Source organism: Nyctereutes procyonoides, unplaced genomic scaffold (assembly GCF_905146905.1).
Source record: "Nyctereutes procyonoides isolate TBG_1078 unplaced genomic scaffold, NYPRO_anot_genome, whole genome shotgun sequence".
NCBI classification, from domain to species: domain Eukaryota; kingdom Metazoa; phylum Chordata; class Mammalia; order Carnivora; family Canidae; genus Nyctereutes; species Nyctereutes procyonoides.
This window is the reverse complement of record NW_026575132.1, coordinates 2621282-2648931: the sequence shown is the minus strand read 5'-3', so window position 1 is coordinate 2648931 and position 27650 is coordinate 2621282. Positions and strand designations below refer to the sequence as shown.

Below are 27650 nucleotides of genomic sequence, written 5' to 3'. Positions count from 1 at the left end.
CAATGAAGAAATTTTACCATGTAAAGTCTGAGAGTCTTCCAGGGCAATACATATGGGGAGAAAGTGGAAACTATCCTTGCTTTTGCAGTCCTACACCTGAGAGCTGCTCTTTTGCCTGGAAATGGGCGTATAGCCATCTGAACTGCACCTGAAACCTCATCCCAGCTTTTCCTGGGATTTTTACTTTGTCTTTACCTCAAAGAGATGCAATATTGCAATGGAGTAATGAAATAGAGGTTGAATGAATGAGGAACCATGTAATGGTGAATGAAATTGAAAAGAATACAAAAAGCAAACAGAAGAGGGGAGGGGAAACAGTGAGAAAAGGGAGGAGAAAGGAACCTTCATTACCAACCTGTCCGTACTTTGTTTTCACACATGACTACCATCTTGAAAATAAAAATAACTCCCTCCCTCTCCCGTAGAATAGTAATAGTTGTGTGAATTTCTAGAGAAGATTGCTTGAGAATGTCAAATGGATGATACAAACTTTTGTCTGAATCATCTATTTATGTTCTTTTTAAACCATATCTGGGGAAAGAAATGCAATCGTTGTGTGCAGTGTGATAGAAATGGCTTTGGATTATGAGTCAGAAGATATGTATTCTGAATTTTTAATTGGCTTAAAGGATGCCTATTTGATCTTTACTCTCAGTCTCCTTGGAGAGTCATTTATCTTATCAGTAAAACAGAATGATATCTACTTATAGGCAAGATGATTATAACAAACTAATGCAAGGAACTTTGAACTCCAAAAAATTAAAAATGAAATTAAAATAATTTATATTACCTTTGCTCTTTATTCCCATTTATCCTAAGAATATAATTTCTCTGAAGAGTTTAATTAGAAGTTCGAATCTTTTAATCAGTTATTTTTAAATCCGTCGTTTAAAGTATTGATGCTGAGATAATAAGAACTCTACAAATCCAATCATAGTTTTCACTATTTAGAGGAGACAGCTTACTCTGCATCTCTCAGGGAAGTGTAATCGGTGTTGATATCAGAGGAATTGCAGTTACACAAGATAGGCAAGAAATAAGGAATAATGTTTAAAATTTCAGAACAGTAAATAATTACTCTTGGAACTACAATGGCAGACATATTGCCTCCACATAAAACTAGAAAAGAAGAAATGGGATGCATTCACGGTATGAGGGGTTCAGTACACTTTTACAAGGAAGAAGTTCCATTAGGATTCTAAGCATTGCAAAGTTGCTTTTTTTGTTTTGTTTTTCTTTTTCTAAGGAGACTTGAGACTCTTAGAAATTCTTTGAAAATAGATGGAAAGATTTTATTATAGTCCCACTTGATGTCAGAGCATTAGGTAAATCTATTAGGATGCTATACTCATTTATAACTATTTGTAAAATATTCTGATTTATAAAAAGCACTATCATAACATTTATTTATACACAACCATAGCCTTTGAATGTGTGAATGATCACCATGAAGGATGAACAGTTTACCCACAAACCCAACAACAGGGAATATGATGACTAAATCAGTCCTTGAACTTCAAAAATGAAGGAAACTATAAGGCACAAGGTTACTTACTCTACCTTTTGCGGTAGCTGTTTGCACCAAGTCCACCAGACCCTATATTCTGTTTTTTATATAAATCATAAATCCTATCAACAATCATGAGATTTCATTGTTCCATCTCCTTGCCCTTTTCCCACTTTCTTTCTTTTTCTTTTTTTTTTTTTTGTATTTCTGAAATCATCTGGTCTATTCAACATAGTACTCAAACCACTCTTCAGTCCATGGCGCATAATGTTTGCCATTTATTCTCTTCTATTAATTTCCCCCTTCATCCTCTATCCCTAATCCCAATCCTAAATATTCACTCTTAGGTATTCAATATACTTTAAATTATTGATGGTGGGAGGGGGAAGTACAGTTGTGTGTGTAGCAGCAGGAAGTAATGACTAAAAACACAAGCTCTGTAGCTAGAATCTGTAGGTTCAATCCTGGCTCCACCACAGGCATGTTACTTTTACTTAGACTCTGTTTTTGGTTCCTTCATCTGTGATCCTGTGTCAGGGTTTCCTAGGAAGTAGACTTGGAGGTTGAAATTTGTGCAAAGTTTACTGAGTAGTGGTCTCAAGATAAGTGTCTGTGGAAGGATAGAAAGTAGGACTGGGCAGAGGGAGAAGCTGAACTGGTGCAATTAAAAAAGAAAAAGCCATGGCAGGGTGGGTGTAGTGCTCTCAAGATGGGAGGGCCCCTATTAGTTGTGTTGAATCAGAACAATGGGACTGGCCTTCACATCCCACCATTGATCACCACTGACGTGGGCAATCCTGAAAAGCGAGTGTTACCTTGGACCAGGTGGTTCTCTTCAGTTGCACACTAGCCCTCAAGAGAGATTCAGCTATGAGCTGTCTATATACAACACTCCTGGTAGCGGAGAAGAGGAAAATGTGAACATTGCACCATGACATCCTTTATAATCTGCAAAATTGAAAACAAGAAAAAAAAAGCAGACAGCATTTCTTCGTAGAGCTTATTTCTTGTGAAGAGACCGATACAGTAAACAAATAAGCAAGGGGAAATATAGATTGTCATATGATAATGACTTCTGTGTAGGAGGGAAAACGTGGGATAAGGAAAGGTTGTGTGTGGGGAGAGTGGGGGCAGGCTGCTAATTAGTTTGTGATGATCAAGAAGGCTTGGACAAAGATAAGGAGGAAATGAAGGAGCAAAACTTGCAGATAAGCTAAGAGAGGGCATTCCAGGATAATTGCAAATGCAAAAGCTTACCTGGGTGATCCAAGAAGATCCAAGAAGATCAAGATCTAAGGTTAGTTAGACTGAAGTGAGGGAGAGGGTGTTTGGACATGAAAAAGAGGTGGGGCTGACCCTGTAGACCTTCATGCAGGCTTTGGCTTTTCCTGTGAGTGAACTGGAAGCGTTCGAGGGCCTGGAGCAGAAGAGGATAATGTGATCTGACTGGTGATTTTACGAGATCTACGTTGAGAATGCGTTGTGTTGAAATAAGGGAGGAAGAGAGGAAGAAAAGAGAGTTTCTTTTGTCTGGTGGTTGTTGATTTTCCGGAGTTTGTGGTATATTCTTATCATAGATATATCAGCCTGCTAACCCTCTGAGGGACGTTGTGGTCCTTTATTGAACAGATATTTTAGATTCTGCCATAGTCTAATCCATTTTTTTCTCTTAAGGTACTTTTTATTTGAGGTTTTATTTAAAATGTCCTTCTGCTTTGATATTTTTAAGCAAGCAGAAAATTTCACTTGTTACCAATACATAGGAATTCCTCTGTAGGCTGCAGTGCATGCCAAATTGCGCTGAATTGGTTTCAAATTTGGATTTGAAAATATAGCTTTTTTTTTACTGTACTAAATGTACAATACATATTGTAGCATTTGATTTTCAATGTATACTTAACAAAGAGCAATTTCATTTTCTCTGCTAAATTACACAGTTGTTATGGCTTTAGAATTAAAAAAAAAATCCAGGGATAAATAGAAAACAACATTTAAATAATGTTAGCATCCTGGCTCAATGAGTCAAACCAAAAGAATTACTCCAGAGCCTATCGGTTAGTAAACTGGTTTTGAAACATCTTTCCGTTTTGTATTCCTTACTGATCTCTTTGAGGAGAATAAAAGGGGAACTAACTGGGTTTTAAATAACATCTGATGTTTACAAGAACTGTTCCTTAGATGAATCATTTAAACTGACTTTATTTCTAATTAAATATTTCTTATAATCTTAATCTTTCCTCCCATTTTCTCATTTTCCAGATGCTTTTCTGACTTCTTAATCTCATAATTTGGCTGAATAGGTGGCTGTTTTGTTATTACCTTTCTTTTTTGGGGGTGGGGGTAAAAGCCATAAATAGATCATTATTATGAAATCAGTTAAATAGGAATCCCATCTTTATGATGGTTTCTGTGTACAATAGATGTGCTCTACACGTACTTGTTCCTGGCAAAACTGAGAAATTTCTCATGATCGTCTAAGCACTAAATTAGGACCACAGTCATCCCAGATACACTGACCATCCTCTCCAGAGACCATAGCACTAACAGAAATACATGACATTTGGCAAGTAGAATTTCTGATGCATTGATTTAAAGGGTATTGGTTGGTGAAGACCTGTTGAACTAGAGAGCATCATCTTTCCTCAGCCTTTCAAGCTTCATGATGCTTTTTGAGATTTTAAGAGTTGGAGAGTGTACAATGTTGAGGACTTTATTCAGTTACTCAAAAGACAACCATAATAGCAGCTTGAATGTGGTTGTCTTTGAAAGTAGGTGTTATTTTTAAATATAATTAAAGAGAAACACAGCTGGCAGTTTAGAAAAAGAAGGGAATTAGTAGTAGAGTTATTATACTGCATCTTAAATGGTGAGATGACATGAAATGGTTGTACCCTGGAAGCTCACACTCTCACTGCTTTTGAGGTCCATGCTGTCCAATGTTCAGGCGTCGATTCAGGAAACTCCCTTGGCCTTTTCACTAAGAGAGAGCTCCCGTACGCCGCGCTGTGCTTTGAAATAGGATGTGGCAGAGAATAAAGCCAGGCCAATCCTGTAAATCAGCACGCTCTGGATTTTTCCATTGTGGATAGTTCTCAAATCTGTATCTCCAGACCATCCACCAATCCTCTATTTCAGTCCCTAGTCATCCCTCATCTGTAACATTGAAAAAAAAAAAAAAAGCCTCCTAACAGGTCTCCCTGCTTTCAGTCTCGTCATCCTAAAATTTTTCTTACTCACACAGAATGATTTATATAAAACACTTACCTGAGCATATCATTGCCCTGCTTACAATCCAACAATGCCTGTCCATCATCCTTGGAACTAAAGTCAGTTTTCCAGGAGGAGAAACAAAGACCTCTAGAATTAGTCCAGTACTTGCCTCTCCATCCTTATCATTATTCTTTTTCACCTCAGACTCCGCACTCCAGCATACTTTATCATTGACAGTAGTTCATTGGGATACAATGCAATTGATCTCATGCCTCTTTGCTTTGTTAATGCTCTTCCTTCTTCCTGAACACTTCCTGTGCTTTTGCTTAATTATTATTCATCTTCCAAGACTAAACCAGGGATCAATTCTACAGGATGGTTTCCTTCCATCTCCTCATTGTTCTAAATACCTCTTGTCAATTCCACTTTGTATCATCAACCTGATTCACTGAAATAACCTGTGTGTATATTTGCCTGGAGATAACTGTTAGCAATAACCCTATGCACAGGCCTGGTGCTTAGTAGGATCTCATTAAATATTTGCTCAGCTGAACTAAGACTGTGACACTAACAGCAAAAAAAGTGTGTTTGAATTTCAAAATGTTTCCATTCATGATTACAAATTGCAGCTTAAATTATTTGAAATCTGAAATAAAAGTTGAATGTGAAGGGCTTTGTGCACTAAAATAACTGTAAAATTATTTTTACAAGAGGACTGAAAAACAACAAACCAAAAAAATTACAGCATGACCCATCCCACCAAGAATAGGCAAGAAGATGATACTCAAAAATTTAAACCAGCTTCAAAAATAAGCACCCACTTATATATCCAAGACCCAAGGAAAATCAAGATAATCAAAGAGGAGTCTAGCAAAAATGGGCTGCAAGCTTACTTTGAAAGGCTTTTTCCTTTGTATTTTCATTATTTTTGAAGAGCATGATCTGATACTAGTATATCAACTTGTTCACTTGTGATTTACTTCATTCTCCTAAAAGTGATATTCAGAGAGAAAAAAATTGAAGTTATTTTAAGATTCTAGTTAGTTTGTAGGTAATTTAGGTAATTTTGCCCTATGTGAATACTTTACATCCAAATTACTTATTAAAATACCAAATTACTTTGGCCAGAGAATAGAATCATTTGGAAATCCATTTGATGCCTTCATTTATTTGACATTGAACCAGTGAAAAAAGCCTGTCTTTTCTGAGTTTTCAAGGAATTACAATGATTACCCCACATAAATTGTACTTTAGCATCAAAGAATATTACTTGCAAAATAAAACACTGGATATTAGTTCCTTCCATCTAGAAATTTTCTTAATCTAATGAAATAAGGGAGAACTCTGAACTTCAGCTGTTATGAAATATTCAACAACATGAAGAAGAGGAAGATGGACCCTACATGTGATGCCATGGGGATTCTAGGGCGGTGATTTTAGAGTATATCTATCACTTCACTGTTCAAGAAAAGATGCAACCAGCAGATTTCATAGAGCTGTGCCTCACAAGTAGTAGGTGCTTGATAAATATTGGATGAAATATAGGGCAGATAAATGTACTGACAGGGCAATGATATCAGCTCCCACAATAACAATTAATTGATATATGCATGAATATGGAGTCCAGGCTTCTACTTCTCAGTCACTGCTAACTATGCCCCTCAACTTACTTAGAGCAGTCATGAAAATACCGGAAGAGACATCATTCCTTAAGAAATGGGAGAGAGTGATTCTATTTCTTTTACCAACTCAGAGTCACAGCTCTCACCCATCCTTTTCTATCCCATCCATTTCCCTCATCAATGAAATTGGAGCAATGTGGTAATGCTTTGCTCAGATAGAAAAGAAGATATTTGTAGGAGATAAAAAAGAGGGTTTGGAGAAACAAGATAGAACAACCTGATGAGAGACAAAAGGATGTTTCCATGAAAAATGTCAGAAGAAGAAAGGAGAAAACAGTGGTATTTAATATTTTTCTAGAAATAGAATTTTAGTGTCCAAGTAAGAAACAAAACAGGTGGAATTGTAAGTAGCTTCGGCTTGGGTAGACTGTATTTTTGTGTGTGTTCCAACTCCTCACCTTTCTTCCCATGATGAGCCCATATAATATTTATTCACTTAGTGCACTTGCTCTCTCAATTGTTTCTATACCCCTAACGTGTTTGTTTTAAGAAAATCGAGAAAAATTGTGTCCCAGATGTAGATTTTCTTCCTAACTCTAGTACACACAGATTTTCCCCACTGTCTAAAATAGCATTTAATGCTGCCAGAACATATTTCATTAGGAAAAAATCGGTTTCATTCTTGCCAGACAAGACAAAGATTGAAATCAATGTTTAATACTGCTGAGTAAGGGAGCTGACAACCTTCCCCTCCCCTGGCACTTTTGAAAATGTGTTCTGTGGAACTTGAATGCTTCAGGATGCTATCCTGTCAGAGGGCACCCAGGTAAATGAGACTGGGAAATGCAGGATATTTTCACTCCTTTTGAAGAGTCACATATAGGATGAGCAACTTGTTTCCATTTGCCCAAGTCTTTTCCATTTTAGCATATTAAATTCAGCAAACTTCTCAGTTCGGCTGAAACTGAGGCCATGGGTCAGCTTAGTCACATGCAAAAGACTGAAAAATCTTTCAGTAAGAAGCATGTTGCATTTTTGTTTAAACTGTTTTCCAAGAATATCTGACCACGAAACATTTCTCTTAAACAAAGATACTAAAAATCAGGGGAGCCCGGGGGACTCAGTCAGTTAAGCGCCCAACTCTATTTTGGCTCAGATCATGATCTCAGGGTTGTGGGATCCAGCCCCCCGAGGGGTCTGTGCTGAGGGTGGAGCCTGCTTAAGATTCTCTCTCTCTCCCTCTGTTCCTCCCTGCTCCCAACCTTGCTCATGCACAATGAATGAATGAATGAATGAGTAACAAAAAGATATTAAAGATCAAAGGAGAGGCACCTGGGTGGCACAGTGCGCTAAGTGTCTTGATTTCGGTTCAGGTCATGATCTTGGGTCCTGGCATTGAGGCTCCCTGCTCAGCGGGGAGTCTGCTTATCCCACTCCCTCTCCCTCTGCCTCTCCCCCTGGCCATGCTTTCTCTTTCTCTCTCATAGATTAAAAAAAAAAAAAAACTTTTAAAAAACCAAAGGAGTTCACAATCTATGATGCATACTTTAAACTCCAAATGATTGGCTAAATGTGAATTTATGAAAGGAACTCTGTTATATTTAATGATGTATTTGATTCAACAAAGACTTCATTTTTTCTGAATTCAGAGATATTTTTCTCACTTTTTCTAGTAGTTTTCAGCTCTACATATCTGAGAATTAAAAAGTACTATTACTGACATTTCCAGGACACAGTATTTACTGATAATGCTGAGGGAGCATTTCTTTTGACAGAGTTTCTAATTTTTGTATGTCTGGGACAAGGCCAAACAGAAGAGAAATGCAATAGTTGCATACTACTCCCTGAGCTTACTGGGAATGATACAGAATAGATGGAAAAGGGCTTCAAGTAGAGTGTTACTTTGAGGTATGCTGCTTTCTAATTGAGTAATTACAGAAACACTGATAAAGACACATCACTGCTAATTTACAAATATATGTGTATATATAATTACATGAGCCACTAACATTCATATAACTAATCTTCTCTAGTAATTGATAAGCCCAGTGTAACACTCCAAAGACTAATTCATACTTCTATTCAGAGACTTGTAATGAATGCCTACTATGTGTCAGGTATTTTGTAGCCATACAGTAAATATTTACTATAACTCTTCAAGACCTATCACCTCTATTTTCCAATGAAGAGACATAAAGATTGAGTTCCTTGTCAAAGGACCATGTAGTTAGTGGCACAGCCAGAGTTTAGGCTCAAGACCCTATGGGTCCAATTTTTCCTGTTTATTTATTGTTTCATGTGCAGTCTGCCATAGTTTTAAAGTCGGGGATTTAAGCTTAAAAATTGCAATATTTTGGGATCCCTGGGTGGCTCAGTGGTTTGGTGCCTGCGTTTGGCCCAGGGTGTGATCCTGGAGTTCTGGGATCGAGTCCCATGTCAGGCTCCTTGCATGGAGCCTACTTCTCCCTCTGCCTGTGTCTCTGCCTCTCTCTCTCTCTCTCTCTCTCTGTGTGTGTGTGTGTATCATAAAAAATAAATAAATCTTTAAAAAATTGCAATATTTTATGTGAAAATATAATAAACTCATTTATGAATTTGAGTGAAAGTTGCTGTTAAGTAGGAATTTTGTACTACACTTGATCTTAGCCAAAAGGCCGAGAAGCGATGGAATTTTGTACTAATAAGAGAAAAATCTATGCTGTTTGTTTCGTGTGATTTGACCTTGGCTTATTAGTCCCCCACACACATAGATTTTTTTTATTTGAAGTATATATTTCATGTGTTTTCTTATAATATTCCTATGTTATACGGTATATTCTTTTGGTATTGATAATACAGCATAATCTATTATACTCTGTGCCAGCTGTGCTTTTAGATGCTTGAGATACAAAAAAAGTCCCTGTTAACATGAAGCGTAATGCTAAAGGGAAGAAACAGACATAAAGTAAGCATATAAACAGATAAGAATATTTCATCGAGTGATCATTTCTTTTAATAGAGTGAAATAAGGGGATGTAATACAAAGTGACTGGGTTTTGTGGGAAGAGAGAGCTTTACACTGAACTCCTGAATTATAGAAAAGAAAGGTGCTCTATGATCCAGAGGTAGGGCTTTTGGAGCAAAGAAAGAGCAAATGTCAATGCTCTAAGGGAGATCTTAGTCCAATCCAGAAACAGAAAGAAACGAAGTATAGTTTGAGCACAGTGATTAAGCAGGAAAATGGTAGAAGCAGAGAGTGGAGAAGTGATAAGAGACTGGATTTTACTCATACTGCCGGGAGGCCTTAGAAGGGGAGGGTTATAATCTGGCTTATATTTTTAAAAGACTACTCCCTTCTGTGTGGAAAATGAGTTGTAGATGAAATAAGGGAGGAAGCAAAGAAACCAATAAGAAGGACTATGGTGGTAGGACAAGTAAAGGTGACCTTGACCTGGCCCCATCTACTCAAGTCACTTTCCATTCCTTCCCATACTGACACTGGTATGAGCAAAAATGTTATATGCCATGTAAAGGAGGCTCTGGAAAGGAGAAGGAAAAAAAAAAAAAAGATAATCCCATCACCTCATTATGTAGTCCTCAATTTCTCCATTCACATTCAACATGAATGAATATAGAGCTTTGCTTTTAGGACAGGAAAATGTCTATCATTAAAAAATTAAAAAAAAAAAAAGCCCATGCATTGGGCCTATTATACTCATTTAAGGCCATTTTCTCAGACTTCAAGAGGGAAGCAGTTTGATGTCCTTTTGGGACTTCAACCAATGGCTTTTCTATAAAGCCTTCATATATTAATATTTCTGTTTTTCATTTACCGTTTTTAATTTATACCACTTAAGCATCACTACTGGTATGGCAGTAAAAGGTAAAATATAAAAATAGACAGCTCTATAATTTGGCCTTTAAATGGCTTTATGTATTTATATTCTATGTAGGATATGTAACAGATTGTGATAACAGAATCCAATATAATCAAATTGCAGCCTTACGAATATAGCAAATATCATGAAACAGCTCCCTTCTGCTGACTCAAAGAGTGGGAGTTCCACTTCTTTCATTATATATATATATTTTTTCTGTAACAGCTTATCACTAGCAACACCTTTGTAGCAGTTCTCCTGCCTGTCAGCGCGAATGTCCCCACAATAGCACTTTTACCTGTATTTGCCATGATTCTCACGTTGAATTTTTTTTCTCTGGAGACAGCTAATTTGAGTGGCTTGAAATATAAAACTTACACCTTCCACGTTTAGTTTCCCAGTGCAAAAAACCCAAGGCTCTCAGATAGACTTTGTTGAGCCTTCCTGGTGCTACCCTATTTTTCTCTAAAGCCCGTAGCCTCTCATACGTGCTGCTGGAGGGATCTATCAACACCATGGCAGGTAAACCTTGCTTGCTGATATTTTGGAAAGCAAATAAGGACACTAGAGCATCCTGAGAGTGACAGTCCTTTTAATTCACTCTCCATCCTCTCTCCAGTCTTGGGTGGAGACTCAGAAGGTGCTGTCAAGTATTTGTTAAGCTGCCTATTGCGTATTTCTTTCACAGAGATCTTTTTTTAGAATGAGCATAATTGTTTTCCTGTTTCGTTTTGTTTGGGGTTGTTATGTGGTTTTTAAAAACTCACTTAGCTCTTCCTCCTTTTTAACATCAGATGGCGATTCTCTTTTACCCTGGAACTCACAGGTGTGATCCCTGAACTGGGTTCATGAAGTGGGAATAGTATTGTACCAGCAGGGGGAGCTCATACCATGCCTATTTTGTGGGTTGTAGAAAAGTTAACTTTTGTAGGTTTGTTCACTTAGGGTGGAGCTATTTTGATTCTAAAGCCCACAGAGATTATGGATTGCAATAAAAGTTATTTCCTCCAGTTGAGAAGTTAAGATTTGCTAAAGCCGTAAATCTTATTTAACTACAGTAAAAGTTTAGGTGGCTTTGGTTGATGGAACTGCATGCTGTGGTTGAATTTTTTCAGATATCTGAAAAATGTGGCTTTAAAGCATGTTAAAACATTTCTTCCCTGGTGTGTATTATCAAACTACTTTCCTCCATAAATAACAGACGCAGCACCTGACTTAAAGTGCTTCTTAAAGGGCTTCTTTTTTGTTTGTTTGTTTATGACTGTAGGTCGATGTAAACATGGCAGGTCACGGATGAAGTGGCAATGGATGTAGGGTTGAACGGATAACTGCTTAAACTTACACTTGTTTTTCTCATAAATGTGTCTTAAATAAGTTTACTTTTGGGTTATTTGCCTTTCTTACTAAATTGGAGTCCAATATCATCTGACAGCCGCTGGGATCATTATTAGCTAAGTTTTACCCAAATCCGTAAGGACTCAGGGCCTAAAGTACCCTTCTCCCATTTTTTTTTTCTTCTTCCAAGTTGTCATGTTCTTCGAGTTGTCAGCATCCTTGAAAGTACTCTCTGCCATTCTACAATCTCTAATATGGTGGCCGTTGAGCATCTTGTGCTGAATGTAGTTTTTTCTTCTCTCCTGTGTGTGTTCTCTTAATGTGTTCACAGGAAATGCTCATTTCTTACACTTTACTGAGCACCCATTTAGTGCCAGGCACTGAACGAGACCCAAGATTAAAAAATAAAAATGAACAAGACTAGTTTCTTCCCATAGCAAGCTCGTGATCTAGGCAATTCACCACCCAGTGTGCTGGGGAAAGAATGGCTCCAAAGTAAAGTTCTCTTCATCAGAAGAAAAGGGCACAGCTGTCTCCACACTAGTCTGAATGTTTGATTTTCAAATCATTTCTCGCTCAAGCCACTTGACTAATTGCTTACACTGTGTATAACAAATTGAAAGTCTTTGAATTTGAAAGTGTACAACACCTGCATTTGTAAGGACTTCACCTACGCGATCACTTCCATCACAGAATTTTCATCCACAGGAATGGGCTATTTCTTAGGTAGAATCTGTGTGGAAATGCTGGTATGGAAGTGGCAAGACAGGAGAAAGAAGAGAGAAGAATGTGAGGTGAAATGGGAAGAAAGGACTGGAAGGTGGAAAACTGCCTAGGCATTGGCTCTTGTTTCCTCGGGGTGAGCTCTGCAGTTGTCCAGCAATTTTCTAGCGATAAAATAGCTGTCCTGTGGTTGATAAGCCTTTGGCATGACAGGGTGATGGCCCTACTCTGGATTCTCAGATTTAAATAGCTCTGTGGTTCTCAAAAAGCAAAGCTCTTTTCTCCTATCTCCCCTCAAAGCAGACTTTCTTCTGCTGTCAGCCTTACTGTGTATTGTTCCCCCTTCAGTGCTTAATGACATCATTGCTGCTACGATGCCTCTTTCTCTCTTTGTCCACAATTCTTTCTCCATGTATCTTACTTTTCCTGACTTGAATTTCCCTGGAAAAGCTGTTCTATAAATGCTCTCAGTCCCGCATGAGCAGAGTGACCATGGCAATGTGCAGAGGCTGTTACATCATGGAATGGATGCAGCTTCACCTTCTGGGCCCCTTCCAGGCCTCCATACATAACTGAGCATTTGTAGTATTGTTTGTTTTCTAAAGAAGTTCCATTAAATGGTATATGCTCAGGCTCTACAGAAACTTGGATCCGTCTCTGCCCATGAATGTTAATATTCAGATCTTTGGCTCACTTGTCAATTGCTTTGTTGTGGTGGTGGTGGTTGTTTTGTGGCTCCATAGGTAGCTTGCGGTAGTGCTGGCTCTTTTCTTAATGAATGTATTTAATTCATTTATTTTTCTTCCAAGCAGCTCCTTGGTCAAAAGTTGTGTCAGAAGCTGGGTTTTCTAATGAAATTCCATGGATTTTTCAACTATTCTTCTAAAATGTGGTATTTAAATTTCCAACAGATATTATAATATAGATTTTATATGAATGTGTTCAATAAAGTGCATAAGAGTTGAGCTAAGCCAAATGGTGACATACAACATTAATATGATTCCCTGGAGACTGAAATTTCAGGCTCTACGGTGACTTTGACACCAGACTCCTTGTGAAACCTACTGGATGTCCCCTCAGTTCCATCCACTTCTCCTTCTTCCCCCAAAACATACACACACACACGTTTCCACTACAGAGGTCAGAGGCTCTCAGAATTTCAGAAAACAGTCCCAACAGGTGCCCCCTTCCTAGACAGTAATATTACAGTGAGAAGTTTCTTCACAATGCTAAGCTTCTGGCGACCGTGAAGTCTGTCTAAGTCATTGCTAAAGCAAATGGTGACTCAGTAATTCTCACTGCCCCTGTTACTTTTTCATCATTAGCTCTGGTCTCCAATAAAACTGAAGTTCAAGTCCTTGGTTTAGACTTTCAGGTCTAGAACTGCTATGGCAAATGGTTTTATTCATCAATTCAACATTTTATGTATCAAGCACTTGTTCTGGGGATACAGATGTGGAAAACAGAGTAATCGTGTTAACACGGCAGCAATGTTTAGTGAAGCAGGGCAATGAGGTGGGAGATATTGAAGGATGGGGAATGACTTTTTAATTATCTAGAGCATTTCCTTGAGGCAGATCTACAAACTTTCAATACCAAGCAGTTAGAGTAGGCCATTGCTCAAAGGGACTGCTATGACAGTGCTTTGAATTACCAGGTTTTATTACATGTTGGGTCCATACAGAGGTTGAGCTATATAATGGCAGTAAACTGAATATCAAGTCATTAAAAATTAAGTTTTATGTTATTCTTTTGTGTGTCATGAGAGTAGCAGAATTAGCGCATTCAGTTCCCAGAATCACAGCTTCATCGTAAAGATGAGTCATGGTGAAAAAGGGACCATATTTTAATGAACCAATCTGGTTACTGTAGCTCATCTGTGCTCAGCAGCAGACTGCCTAGGGAACAGGAGACAATCTATTTTTCAAATGATGAATTAGTCCCCGATGCTATTCCTCTTTCTTGACTCCTCTCTCAAGACTATCTGCTCTGTTCCTCTTTGAACACACTCTTGCCTTGGGGGTTTTCCTTAACGACAAATAATAGTAGTACACAACGATCTCAATTATTGTGGTTGCAATTCCCCATTTGGCATTTGTTAACAAATAGGAACCACCAAATATTTATTATGTATTTACTGTGTTTGCAGCACAGTGGGGTTAGGAAGGAATCTTCATAAATAAACTCTTCTCCTTGAGGAGGAGCTCATAGTCCTTTAGGAGAGTGAAAACATACATATGTGAAATAATCAGACCAAAGGCGTGTTATGTAGTCATTTAGAAAGGAATGATTGATCAAATGGTAGGGAGAACCTCAGAAGGCAGGTAGGACATGAGTGAAACTTTGAAAAGGAGTTTAGGTTTTGAATAACTTGACTTTTTTTGGTCATTTTCCAATTTGCTTTTTTTTTTTTTTTAATTCACAAACTAATCATTTCTTATTGACAAATGGGTAGTGAAAAATTACTTTTATTCCTGGTTTCATCAGATCATTTTATGAATAGTTTAATTTTTTTTCCTTTTTTTAAAAAAATATTTCATTTATTTATTTTAGAGAGAGAGAGCGCAAATGGGGGCAGGGTCAGGGGCAGAGGGGGAGGAAGACGGAGACAATCTCAAGCATACTCCACACTAAGCAAGGAACCCAGCCTGAGGCTTGATCTCACAACCCTGACGTCATGACCTGAGCCAAAACGAAGAGTCGGATGCTTAACTGACTGAGCCACCCAGGTGCCCCAGTTTTAGTTATTTTTCTAACTCTAAGGGAAAATTCATACTAGAGGTAATAAACTCTAGTGTCAGGGAACCTTACTGGAGATAAAAAGAGAGGTAAACATTAATAATTTCCAGTCTCAACCATAGGTAACCATAGATAATTTTTATGACTTGTGATATTCTGATATAGATATTTTAAGGTAGACTTTGAATGTATTATCTTCCACTGAGTATCATGTAGTATCATTTTGAAACTATATTAATAGTGCCAACTATATGCCATGTTATATACTTTACTGATGGTTAAAATGCTTGGCTAGTTTCAGATCTGTCTAGTTTTCATGTTAAAAGTAGATTTAAAACTTATTGACATACAATATATTAGAAGTATGATCATCAAAACATATATGCAAATAAAGATTGTCCTTCGCGAAAATATAATTGCAGTTGAACAATAATAATTCCATCAGTCAACGGATTTCCTGTCTGTGTTTCTTTCTTTTGTAGAGATCCCATTTTACAACTCCACAAATAAATTCACTTATGTTATTAAGAAATCTAAACAAAAATGATATTGCCCTACTTGATCATTTTCCTCATTCATTCTTATGACATTTGCATGATCCTCATACCCTTTCTGTTGCAGACAATGTGCCAGAAAGGCATGGATGCTGCCTTTTAGGAGCTTTGTTTAGTACAAGAGGACAGGCAGGAGTTTGGCAAATGAACAAGAAGAAAAGGGCCACTTAAGAGAAAGGAGATGGTGTGTAAATATATGGAAGTATGGAACAGCATGGCATTTTCAGGGAACAACAGATGGCTTGGCATGACAAGAATGTAAAATGCAAGGAGGGGAAGGGTACATGTGATGTTAAAAACATTATTTTAAGCCAGACAATGAAATATTTTTTAAGCTTAGAAAGAGTTTGTATTATCAAAGATTTTATCTGTCCTCTTTGCCATAGTCTAGATGAAAGTTCTAGTAAGCTGCTCAGGGATACATTTAATACAATTTGAGAGATTTAGGACAGGAAGGACCAATGGTATAGGTAAGCCTAGAAGTGCAACATGTGGCATCAAAGTGATGTCTACTTTTTGTGAGCTAATTATTTCCCTTTTTTAACCACAGAAGGTACTGAAACGCGATTTCTGTGTGGTTTTTTGTTTTAGTGCTTAAAACTCATTGTCCTATTTAACTAATACAGCAACCTAAGTAATAGATATTCATCTCTCCATTTTACAGATGGGAAAATCAAGGCTCAGGAAAAATTGCCCAAGATTTCCAGGTTACTAAGGGACAAAATCGAGTTTCAAGCATAGTTCTGTTTGACACCAAATTTAGTAGTTCATACTGGGATGCCAATTTCCCTTGCTCAGGCCTCATCTATATTATTATATCTGAGTGTGAATGTTCTCTATTCTGAAGAAAACTTAAATCCTTCATTAAACAGTCCCAAGAGTCAGGAAATGTTGGCATTGACTTCCCTAAATCATAATATTCATATTAAACATTCTGGAAGTTGCCAGAGAGAGAATTTCATAGCTAGCTTATCTTCAGCTTTCTATGCAGACTTGTCCATTAATTCTCAAACTTGCTGATGGGGCCCCTGGGTGGCTCAGTGGTTGAGCACCTGCTTTTGGCTCAGGGCATGACCCCGGGGTCCTGGGATTGAGTCCTGCATCGGGGTTCCCGCAGGGAGCCTGCTTCTCCCTCTGCCTATGTCTCTGCCTCTCTCTGTGTGACTCTCATGAATAAATAAATAAAATATTTTAAAAAATAATAATAATTCTCAAATTTGTTTAAAGAAGAAGCGGGAAGTCTCCAAGTGAGATGAAGCTCTCATCTTAAGAAAACCTCTTCTGACCTGTTTCCCATCTCTGAAATGCAAGGTCTGGACTAACAATCCTAATGGATTGGCCTCAGGATTTGGCCTCAGGATTCTGCACATACTCCGAAATAAATGTCATTAATTCTATAGATACAATAAAAGCTGACTTAGAGGTGAGATAACACTTGAAGTGTAATTATTTATAAATGCCAAATTCAGACTCCGATTTGAGAACTGTGATTTTGTGTTTATTTTTAAGTACTCTTGTGGCCTGCATATATTTCTGGCATATGTAGGATTTGTTACTGGTGATATATGCAGTTTATAAACAGAAAATTATTCTTTAAAAACAAGGTCCCAGTGTGTTTAATATTTAAATCAATAGAAACAAAATAATCAGGAATACCTACTAATACCATTGCAGACCCTTTGTCATCATGAGAGGCAGTGGGATTGGAGAGGTTGAGGATGCGGGTTCATTCTGTGACCAGACTATGGCTCTAAATCTTGGTGCCACTTCCTAACTGTGGGATTTTAAGCAAGTAAATTCCATGCTCTGTGTCTTTCCTTCTCTGTAAAATAGTTTCTGCCTTGTAGGGTTGCTGTGAGGATTAAATGTGCCCATGTATGTACAGAACCTAGAACGGCGCCTGGCCCATATGAACATTCATGAAATGTTACCTGTTGCTAACATTTTGGATGAGATATCATTTATTTGAATTTTAAAAAATTGTAGAATTAGTGTATAAAATAAAAACACTGAAGATAAGGTCCAAGAGGACAGGGATCTATCTTTCTTTCTTTCTTTCTTTCTTTCTTTCTTTCTTTCTTTCTTTCTTTCTTTCTTTCTTTCTTTTCCTTTCCTTTTCTTTCTTTCTTTCTTTCTTTTTTCTTTCTTTCTTTCTCTCTCTCTCTTTCTTTCTTCTTTCTTTCTTTCTTTCTTTCTTTCTTTCTTTCTTTCTTTCTTTCTTTCTTTCTTTCTTTCTTTTTCTTCTTTCTTTTCTTTCTTTCTTCTTTCGTGTATCCTCAGTGCCAACCTAAGTGCCTGGCCCAGATTAGGTGTTCAGTAGTTATTTGTTGAAAGAAAGAATAGGTCAAGAGTAAATAGTGTTGAAGATTCTTTTTTTTAAGATTTTATTTATTTATTCATGAGAGACAGGGAGAGGCAAAGACACAGGCAGAGGGGGAAGCAGGTTCCCACCGGGGAGCCTGATGTGGGACTTGATCCCAGGACCCCGGGGTCACGCCCTGAGCTGAAGGCAGGTGCTCAACCACGGAGCCACCCAGGCATCCCCATTTTAATGTTTCTTATATTCAAATGCATTATCCTGTATATTATAAATCATATAACATAATGAGTGCTAATAGCTTTGGTCTCTAACTTAATGTCTGTTCTGGTTTCTTTGTGATATTGCAACTAGAGATATCTGAAAATCTCAGATATCATAGAAATAATTACTAGTCTTCATCTTTAAAACACACACACACACACACACACACACACATACAATCATCCTCTACTTATTTAGTCATTTCATGGGTCGTGGGCATCCTCTGTGTTACAACAGTAGCTTCTATGGTTCCAGCTGTTGCAGTTGCTACTTGGGCAGCTGCTGGGCAGCATGGCCAACTACCTCGAATGGCTTAAAACTGATATCAGAGAGAAAAATAACCTAGGAACTCCAGAAATCCTGATAAGCCTCCTCTCCCTTGTTCAGTTAGAAGCTATGACCGAGAATCATAGATTCCAAATTTAAGACTCCTGCCCTTCTGGAAACAAATCCATGCCTATTTTGAATCCTCTAAGTTTGATAAAAATCTTACACACAATCTCAGATTAGTAACAATATTTTAGAATTACAGTTATGGACCCAAGTGTTCATAGGATTTTCAAAACGTTTATATTATTTTATTTAACATGCTGTCAGGGCACCTGGGTGGCTTAGTCAGCTGAGCATCCGATTCTTGATCTCGGCACAGGTCATGATCTCAGGGTTGTGAGTTCAAGCCCTACATTGGGTTCCACACTGGGAGTGGAGCCTACTTTAAAAAAAAAAAAATGCTTTCTCCTCTTATTCTTTCCTACACAGACATTGTTCCCAAGTCACCGTTGATCTCCAGAGTGACAAGGGCGGCCACTTTAGTTAAGGAAACTAAATTACTTCTCCCAATAGGCTCAAAGTCACAAACATGCCGATATTTAAGGTGCCTTCCAGCTTTATACTATTTTAATATATTATTGTTGTCTAAATGATTTTATTGAAAACAAAGAGTTAATGTATAATACCAAAATCTAATGGTTGTCCTCCAGTGGGGTACATCGGCCAATGAGGAAACTTCACTTTTTGTTAACAGGAAGAGCTGTAGATACCCAATTTATTGTTTCTGGGAAGGCTATGGAAGATTTTGCATAAAGATCTCATGGGCTTTCTGGGAGGATAAAGAAAAAACAAACAAAAAAAACCCTCCAAAGTCATTCTTCTAATATGCAATATTAGAGAATCCTGTCAGATTGGAGGAGGATGCTTTCCAAAGATGAGGGTGTCAAGAGCGGGAGAGCCTTTGAAGCCAGCTGCATGCAGATGGTGGCTGCATGGTCCTCAGCCTTATGGGGACATCCCATGTTTCACGGGACTGTGGAGGTGGGATCCAAGCAGAGCCAACCCTCCAGAGGCTGCCTGAACAGTCTCCAGACGAAATATTGAAGGGAACATAACTGCTATTAGCACTATGGAGGCACATATAATTTAGACAGATTATTCAAGTATTAGCATCTATTTGAATTCATATAGTCATTGCTACAGAACAGTGAAGTACACAAAGAAACTAAAATGATGAAATTTATTAAAGTTGGTACAAAAGCTCTGTCTGCAGTTCTCATAGACATAGGCCTCCCAGTAGTTTCTAAGTAGAAACCCTCCACTCATCTTGATCTGTGGAATTTGAGGAGGGCCTATTAGTCGTATCCAAGCCGGCAATTTAAATTAGCGTGTTTATTGTGCTAACATGTGAAGTGTGCGCATTGCCATCATGCCCTCTTTTGCACAAAGCTCTGACCTCCCTGCCCTACCCATTAGAGAGAGCTGACACAGTGTCCTGTATTCTTTGGCTCTCGTTCACTCCCGCCCACACACACTACCGCTTCTCTGGGAGACAAGTCACTGAAGTGTGACACTGCCAAAGCCAGATCTCTGTCCCTTCTGGTGTTGTTAGACTTTTCTAATAAAAGGAACCCAGAAGAGCCCCTGGAAGTACCCAGAAAAATCTGCCCCATTTTCAAAAGCAACCATGTTTCTAACCAAAAACCAGCTAATGGAATTAGCATCGCCTTTCATCTCCTCTGCCTTCAAATTTAAGATACAAGCACTGTTTTTGTATTCACCCCCTCCCTCCGCCACCACGAAGGAATATAAGCTGGTTTTGATAAAATTGTATCTAAAAATGAAAAAGCTGTTTTGTGTTTATTTACTGATTGAACCAGTGCCAGCAGTTCTGGTGCATTCCCAAGTAGGCACCAGCCACCTCCCGCATAGCTGAGCAGCATCAGCACTTTTACCTCCAGTCGAGTGTACAGTATTTCAAGTATCACAATGTACATCGGTGTCTGTGGCAGATCAGCATCTTTCAAAACGGAAAACAAACCCTGTAGACAGTCCATAGTATGCATTTCTCAGATCACAGGTGTCGGTTTCTCCCCGAGGAAATAGAAGAAAGGTGAATCAACACATACTAGCCCTCAGGAGTATGAGCCGTCTCCTGAATGTCAACTTTAAATAGTCTAATTAGAACGTCATATGGTTGGCAGAATGCAAAGTACAGCCAGCCCGCTCAGTGGATGTCGGTCTGTCATGGGCAGGCCAGGAGTGGCCACTAGGGCCCGTCCCTGGCCCTTGTCAGTGGGTACACGCGAGTGGTGATGCATCAGCCTGTGACGCTTGGAGACACTGGCGGTGCATCCGTATGACGGCAGATCCGAAGTGAGTATCTGTCGGGGAAAAGTGTAGTGGAACAGTGGATGCAGAGCCATCTGAGAAAATTCTTTTTTTTTTTTTTTTAATTTTTAAATTTTTTTTTATTTTTATTTTTATTTTTATTTTTTTCTCTGAGAAAATTCTTAATTTTACTAAAACTTACCATGATCCAGGAATATCATGCTGTATACAATGCTTTCACATTACTTGTAAGTGTTAGCGTTAGTCGTACGAACACAGGAGCACCCGGGTGGCTCAGCTGGTTAAGCATCCGACTTTGGGTTCGGCTCAGGTCATGATGTCAGGGTCCTGAGGGTGGGCTCCACTTGAGATTCTTTCCCCCTCCCTATCTCCCCCCTGCTCCTCCCACCCCCTGCCCCACTCACACTCTCTCTGTTTCTGCAATAAATACTCCTTAAAAAATAAATATGAATACATAATTTGGTTTAGTCTCTATTTTTTCATATATGATATGAAAAAAGATATGATATCATATCTTTTATAAAGGCCTACTGTATCTCTTCTCTTGAACAAATAAACTAATTCTTAGACTTATTATAAAGAGTAATAATTTAAATATTTAAATGTAGGGTCTCTACTGAGTATTGAAGAATTTTCTTTAAAATAACCTAGTATATAGTTTAAATGAGACACTGGATTAATATTCATGAATAAGATTCTAAATTATAGGGTTCTAATGGGGACTGGCATATGACCAGTTCATTCTTACTGTGCATGTTAATTAATTCACTGAAATAAGATTTTGGATAACAGTATTCTAAGGATAGTTGTCTCTGCTTATAATAACAATTAGACAACAGTTTTCTGTACTTCTCAACTTTTTTTTAAAAAAGGTTTTATTTATTTACTTGACAGAGAGAAAGAACACAAACAGGGGCAGTGGCAGGCGGGGGGAGAGGGAGAAGCAGGCTCCTAATACAGGGCTCAATCCCAGGACCCCAAGATCATGACCTGAGCCAAAACCAGACACTTAACCCAACTCAGCCACCCTGGAGCCCTATGCATTTCTCAATTTTTAATATTAGTAGCTTGTAGGTTATTCTGACATAGTACTTTTGTGCATATCAGACAAATGCAATTGTTAAACTAATCAGGTATCATTAGTAGATCAAAAAATTCTAAGTTTCTTAAAATTTTTCTCTTTAATTTACACTTATTTCTAATAAGATATTTACTGTCTACTACGTGCAAGCACTATACTAGCTACCTTTACATATGTTCTATTTTGCAGTCTTTGTAACAACCCTCAAGTAAGAAATTTTGCAGTTGATAAGTGTGACTGTTCCCTGAGGGCATTCATTACTTTTATAGCAGCATCAAATCTTTTTTTGCATGACTCCTGTGTTATATGATGTCTTGGTCTCTTTCTTGCTTAACTACCTTCCAGAAGGTTAGAAATAATTCTAGCAGCAATGGCACCAAATAATTTAGTGCCTATACAACAGAATCAAAGGAGAACTCTGATTCTAGTGCCTACTTTAGTCCTTTAAAAATGGTACAGATATGGAAGGGAAGAGACCCTATGACCAAGTATCTTACTGCAAGCCTTGCATTAGTATTTAACAATACAAAAGGCAGCTCTTCACAGTCACTCATGGCCACCTCAGTGCCGTCCTGAGCTGGACAGTATGGATTACTGAGCCATGTATGAGACAAAAATTGGCAGACGTCCTAGCGCACTCAGTTCTTGATTATGCATGAATGCATTCATTATTCTTTTGCGGGTAACACATGTTTCTTTGGATTACCACCCCCCTAATTGCTATTATGGGACCTCCGGCCCTCTTCCTCCCTGAACAAATCTTTCCCAGCTACTCTAGTGTCCCCTAAGGACATGACTCACAAGATTCCTGAACAATTACCTTCACCCAATGTGGAAAATCTACCAGTTTTCATCTTCTTGTGCCCAACTCTCATTGGTCCTATTGCTCAGGGCACCAGCTGCAGGCCTGCTGGGAGTACAGCTTCAACCCACTAGTGTTGTCACTTGTTCATGCTACCCCAAGGTCAGACTTTGTAAAAAAACACATTACTAAAGTCCTTCTGCAGGAGTGGGGACAATAAGGAGGCCATGACATGATGGTCCCTAACAAGTGGCACTTCGAGCGTGAAAGTTTGTGTGAAAACAATTTACTCTAGTTTCTGCATATACCTCTAGCATAGAGGACTGATCTTTGAAATTAACCTCTAAACTCCAATCATCTCTTCCTTGATTTTCACTAAAACAGAAACTCATGTTTCACAGTTTTCCCCTACAGTTCCTTAATCAGTGTGTTTGCTTCTAGACTAGGGTTTCAGACATCCCACAATTAGCATGCAAACATAGAATGCTTGTTTTCTCTAAACAGTTCTCCATACTAGAGCCATTGTGATCATCTTAAAACACCACTTGGGTCAGTGGTTCTTAAATTTTACTGGACATTGGAATCACCTGTAGCACCTTTAAAAAATACTGATGCCGGTGTTCTTAACCCAGGTAATAAGACATTTTTAGAGAAGAAAAACTCAAAGGACATAATGAATGACCCACCCCATCTAGGACTTTCTAAAGAGAATTAAAATGTAAACTCAAAGGGTGAGCGGTGGGTGTTCTATATAAGTGATGAATCACTAAACCCTACACGTGGAACTAATAGTGCACTGTGGGTTAACTGACCAGAATTTAAATAAAAACTTGGAAGAAAAAAAAATTGAACTTATTAAATTCAGCATTTTCTCCAAGGCTGTGGGATAGTAACGAGGACCTGTACCTGAAGACGAAGGAGAGGCTGTTGAGGAGGGGCATGCTGAGTGGGAGTTATTTCCCTCAGCTCTACTTGTTCCCTAGGAAGTTATAATAGGAATGAATGTAAAAGGAAATTATGATGTATCTGCTGCTTGGACCATAGAATACGTGCCTAGGGATTACTCTCGATGGCTTGAGTGTGATACACATTTGGGGAAGTGACCCAAGTCAGAAGATCATGAGAATGGCACAAAGAACTTAGGATGCAACGTAAGGGTGGAATATACCCTTTGGGCATTTCTCTGGGGAATAATCTTGCATTGTAGGATATACCGGAATCACCCTGCAAATGATCACTTCGGTTTCTGTTACTTAGATTTGTTTCTTAAGCATTGCAAAGAGCCTTCACCTGGACAGTGTTGGGCTGAGCAAGTGAGAGTTTTTCCAAGATGCTGAATCAAACCTTAATTAAGATAAATGAAACTTCCCACAGTGGCCCTTACTCTCACGGGCATGGCTGACACCTGGCTACTCCTTCTATCCTTTGGTCAGTGTGGGTCTACATCTCATTGTCAATAACAACAATTCCTATGTGTCATTGCCCTTGTTTATTTATTATTTTTTTTTAGAGATACATTTTGGTAGCTGAATTTCCATTGAGCAAAAGACATAAATTTATAAAAATCAAAAAGTGTAGTTTGTTCATTTGCTCACTAATTTTTTTAAAGGTTTTATTTATTTATTTTAGAGAGAGAGAGAGTGCGTGAGGAGGGGTAGGGGCAGAGGGAGAGGGAGAGAATCCTAAGGAGACTCCACACTGAGTGCAGAGCATGATGAAGGGTTCTATCCCAGGACCCTGAGATCATGACCTGAGTCAAAATCAAGAGTTCCATGCTCAACTGACTGACCCACGCAGGTGCCCTACTAATTAATTTTTTTAAATGAATTTTGTGGCTATAGATAGATGAACAAGTTATGTCTCAAAATTCACACATGGAACTTACTAATATCAGCTATAAATACTGAATGGCAACAATATATTGGTTTCCAGAGCTTTATTGGGGGGGGCTTTTTAAGTTTTTATTTTAATTCCAGTTAGTTATCATACAATCTTATATTACTTTCAGATGTACAATATAGTGATTCAGTAATTTGGTTACTAGAGCTTTAAATGGGATTGTTCCCTAATGGGTCTTCTGGAGCAGCCAATATTAGGTAGAGGTTGTACTTTATAAAGGCAGCAAAATACTAGCCGTGTAGTTGTAGTTGAATGCTAGCCGTGAGGTTATATAATATTTTGTTTTCATTGGATTTTGTATTTAGTCATTTCCTTCACCAAAAAAATTGTATAAAAGCACATGATGATAAAATATACTTACTTTCTCTTTGGAATGTGTGATCACGACCCAATTCACTACAGGTTACTTACCAGGGTAAGAAGTACTTACTTCAGGGTATAGTAGTGTAACCACTACTATCATTACTGTTAAGCATTAATTTTGAGTCCAATTACATGGTACAAGTATAGAAAGAACTTTACCAACTAAGCTCTTACTCTGAAATTCATATCTGGACAGTTTTTCACCCATCAAAACAAATGAAATCTTGCCATTTGCGATGACATGGATGGAGCTAGAAGGTATTATGCAATGGGAAATAAGCCAGAGAACAACAAATACCATGTGATTTCACTGATATGTGGAATTTAAAAAACAAAACAGATGGACATCGAGGAGGGGGGAGAGAGAGAGAGAATAAAGCAAACCATAAAAGACCCTTAACTCTAAAAACCAAACTGAGGGTTGGTGGAGGGGTGCTGGGTGGGGGATGGGCTAATTGGGTGATTAGCATTAAGAAGGGCATTTGTGATGAGCGCTGGGTGATATATATAAGTGGATGAATCACTAAATTCTATTCTTGAAACCAATATAACCCTATATGTTAACTAATTAGAATTTATATAAAAACTTGAAACAAAAAAATAAAGAGAAATATGTAAAGAAAAAAAATAGATTTAATGTGCCTCGAATATTTCCTTCCCATCTTTTCAGTTCAAAGCTCCATTTCTTCAAATATTAAAAACTCCCAGGAGAGTCTTTAATAAGCACTGCTTTCTAATAAAGAAAAAGCCCAAATGAAGCTTGAAAGATGGAACAAGCATAATTTAAGCTTTTTCTTCAATTCCTCCTTCCTCTCCCTTCACTATGCTTGTCTCTCCCGCTCTTGTGTACACACCCACTCATACATATTTTTGGAGGCAGAAGATCACTGCTTGCTTTTTGTGCAAATTAAATTTCAAAAAGAAAAAAAAATGTTGATGTGAAGCTGAAATTCACTCATCAGACTAACAAGTATTTCTGGAAATGCTTTCACTGAATGCCAACCTGAGGAACGCAGCTCCCTTCCCCTCGAGTCCCTACATATGAGCCACAGGACCTCCCGATCCCCCCAAACCTGTTAGACAATAAATAGGACTTGAAGGCAAAATTAAAGGCCTGGAAATTGTAGTCACAACGCGATTGGTAGATTGTGATTGTGGGGAAATGGGAGGAAAAAATAAGCTATTCTTCTGTTCCTTGTCTCTTGTCTTTGTGGTTTTCTTGTCATTCTAAAAAAGCTGGAAATGCTGTGGGACTTAGGGACCTCCTGGACATAGAAGATAGTCTAAAAATACATTTGTTTAAAATAAAAAAAAAAGTCTGCTCTAGAATTTGTCTTCTTTTGAGGTAATCTGTTACAAAAGGCTGCCATAATTTGGCTCTCAACAGTAACGACTAGTTATGCCAAAAACGGATCATAAATAAAGTCTAGACAAATGCAGTGTTTTTATTCCAGAGGCAGCCAGCAGATGCTTTGTGTACCCTGCACTCTCTTGCCGATGAGATTAATTTTGCACCATGCTTTTACTCTGTAAAGCCTTGGAACAAAACAAATTTAAAATGTGTCCTTTGGCCATTTGGACTTACTCAGATCACTCACTGTAGCATTCTTCAATAATAATGAAAAGTAAACTGTCTTTTTAAAGGCTCCTCTGATAGTCAGTGACTTACTACACGGCTCCACGTAGGCGAGGAGATCACAGGCAGAGTAATCAGCACTCTGGAGATGTTCTTCAATTGTCAAAATTCTGTAACGTGTCAAGTTTGGGAAGAAGGACAAGGCAAGGAAACAGAAACCTAGGGGAACAGAAATCTCAAGTTTATCCATGGACTGTCTATCAAGTCTATGATTATAATTTCTGATAACCTCAGCCTCCCCTTCTATGACATTCATATTATAGTGGAAACTGAAACCTCTCAGATCTAGCACCTTCCCCTCAAAATACATGTTATATTTGGCCAAATAACGTGGCTGCTTTTTCCAGATGGACTAGTAACAGGATCTTAAAAATCAGGCTTTTTTTTGTTTTTATTTTTGACTGAACCAAAGTAATACTACTGATGAAAGCAACAAAAAGGTCGGTGGAACTTGTCCTTGAAATAAGCCCAGATTGATAACTCTGTGCATTGTAAGCATTAGCTGCAGTGATTTTGGGGAACATGATGGAGCTTTCCACTCATTACAAGCAATTCTCCTAAGCTCGATAGACAGACTTTCCTTAATTGAGGAACAGGCATTACCAATGAATTTTTATGAGTTTATTCATTCTGGAATTTTTTTTTCATAATGCAGTCAGTTTATTATATTAAAAATGTATATCACAACTGAAGCAGTTTCGTGAAACAGCATTAATACAGTACTGTATCTATTTATTCGCACCTTGGGGATGTAAGGCAAAAAAGGCAAACTGCTTACTGCTAGAAAAACATAGCCATTCAATAACTAATGGCTGTGGTGCTGGAAGTCTAAAAAAAAATGCTTCCATTGGACCTCAGTCAAGTGGTTGGAATTGGTTATAATGAGATAGAAGGATTAGTTGAAATGGAATCAAGATGTAAGCACAATTGGATATTAATTCTCTTTAATGTCTGTTGAAAACATGAAAGAAGAGAAATGCACTATTTGTCGTTATAAGCCTTCTAAACTACTGTATGCCACTTCTAGCCCACAGTGCACACCTGAACGTAGGTATACCCACTGTGGGTTAGTCTGTCCCATTCTCTTAGGTATCAGTGCATATTTTTAATACACATACA

The 27650-nt window shown here is 38.1% G+C and overlaps 1 protein-coding gene and 1 pseudogene across 1 annotated transcript in view; one reads left to right on the top strand and one right to left on the bottom strand.

Annotated features, from left to right (window-relative positions):
* TMEFF2 (transmembrane protein with EGF like and two follistatin like domains 2) overlaps nucleotides 1-27650 on the top strand; it is a 220706-nt gene that overhangs the window by 21174 nt on the left and 171882 nt on the right. The gene's annotated exons all lie outside the window — the stretch shown is intronic.
* LOC129523071 (U2 spliceosomal RNA) lies at nucleotides 8887-9005 on the bottom strand (annotated as a pseudogene).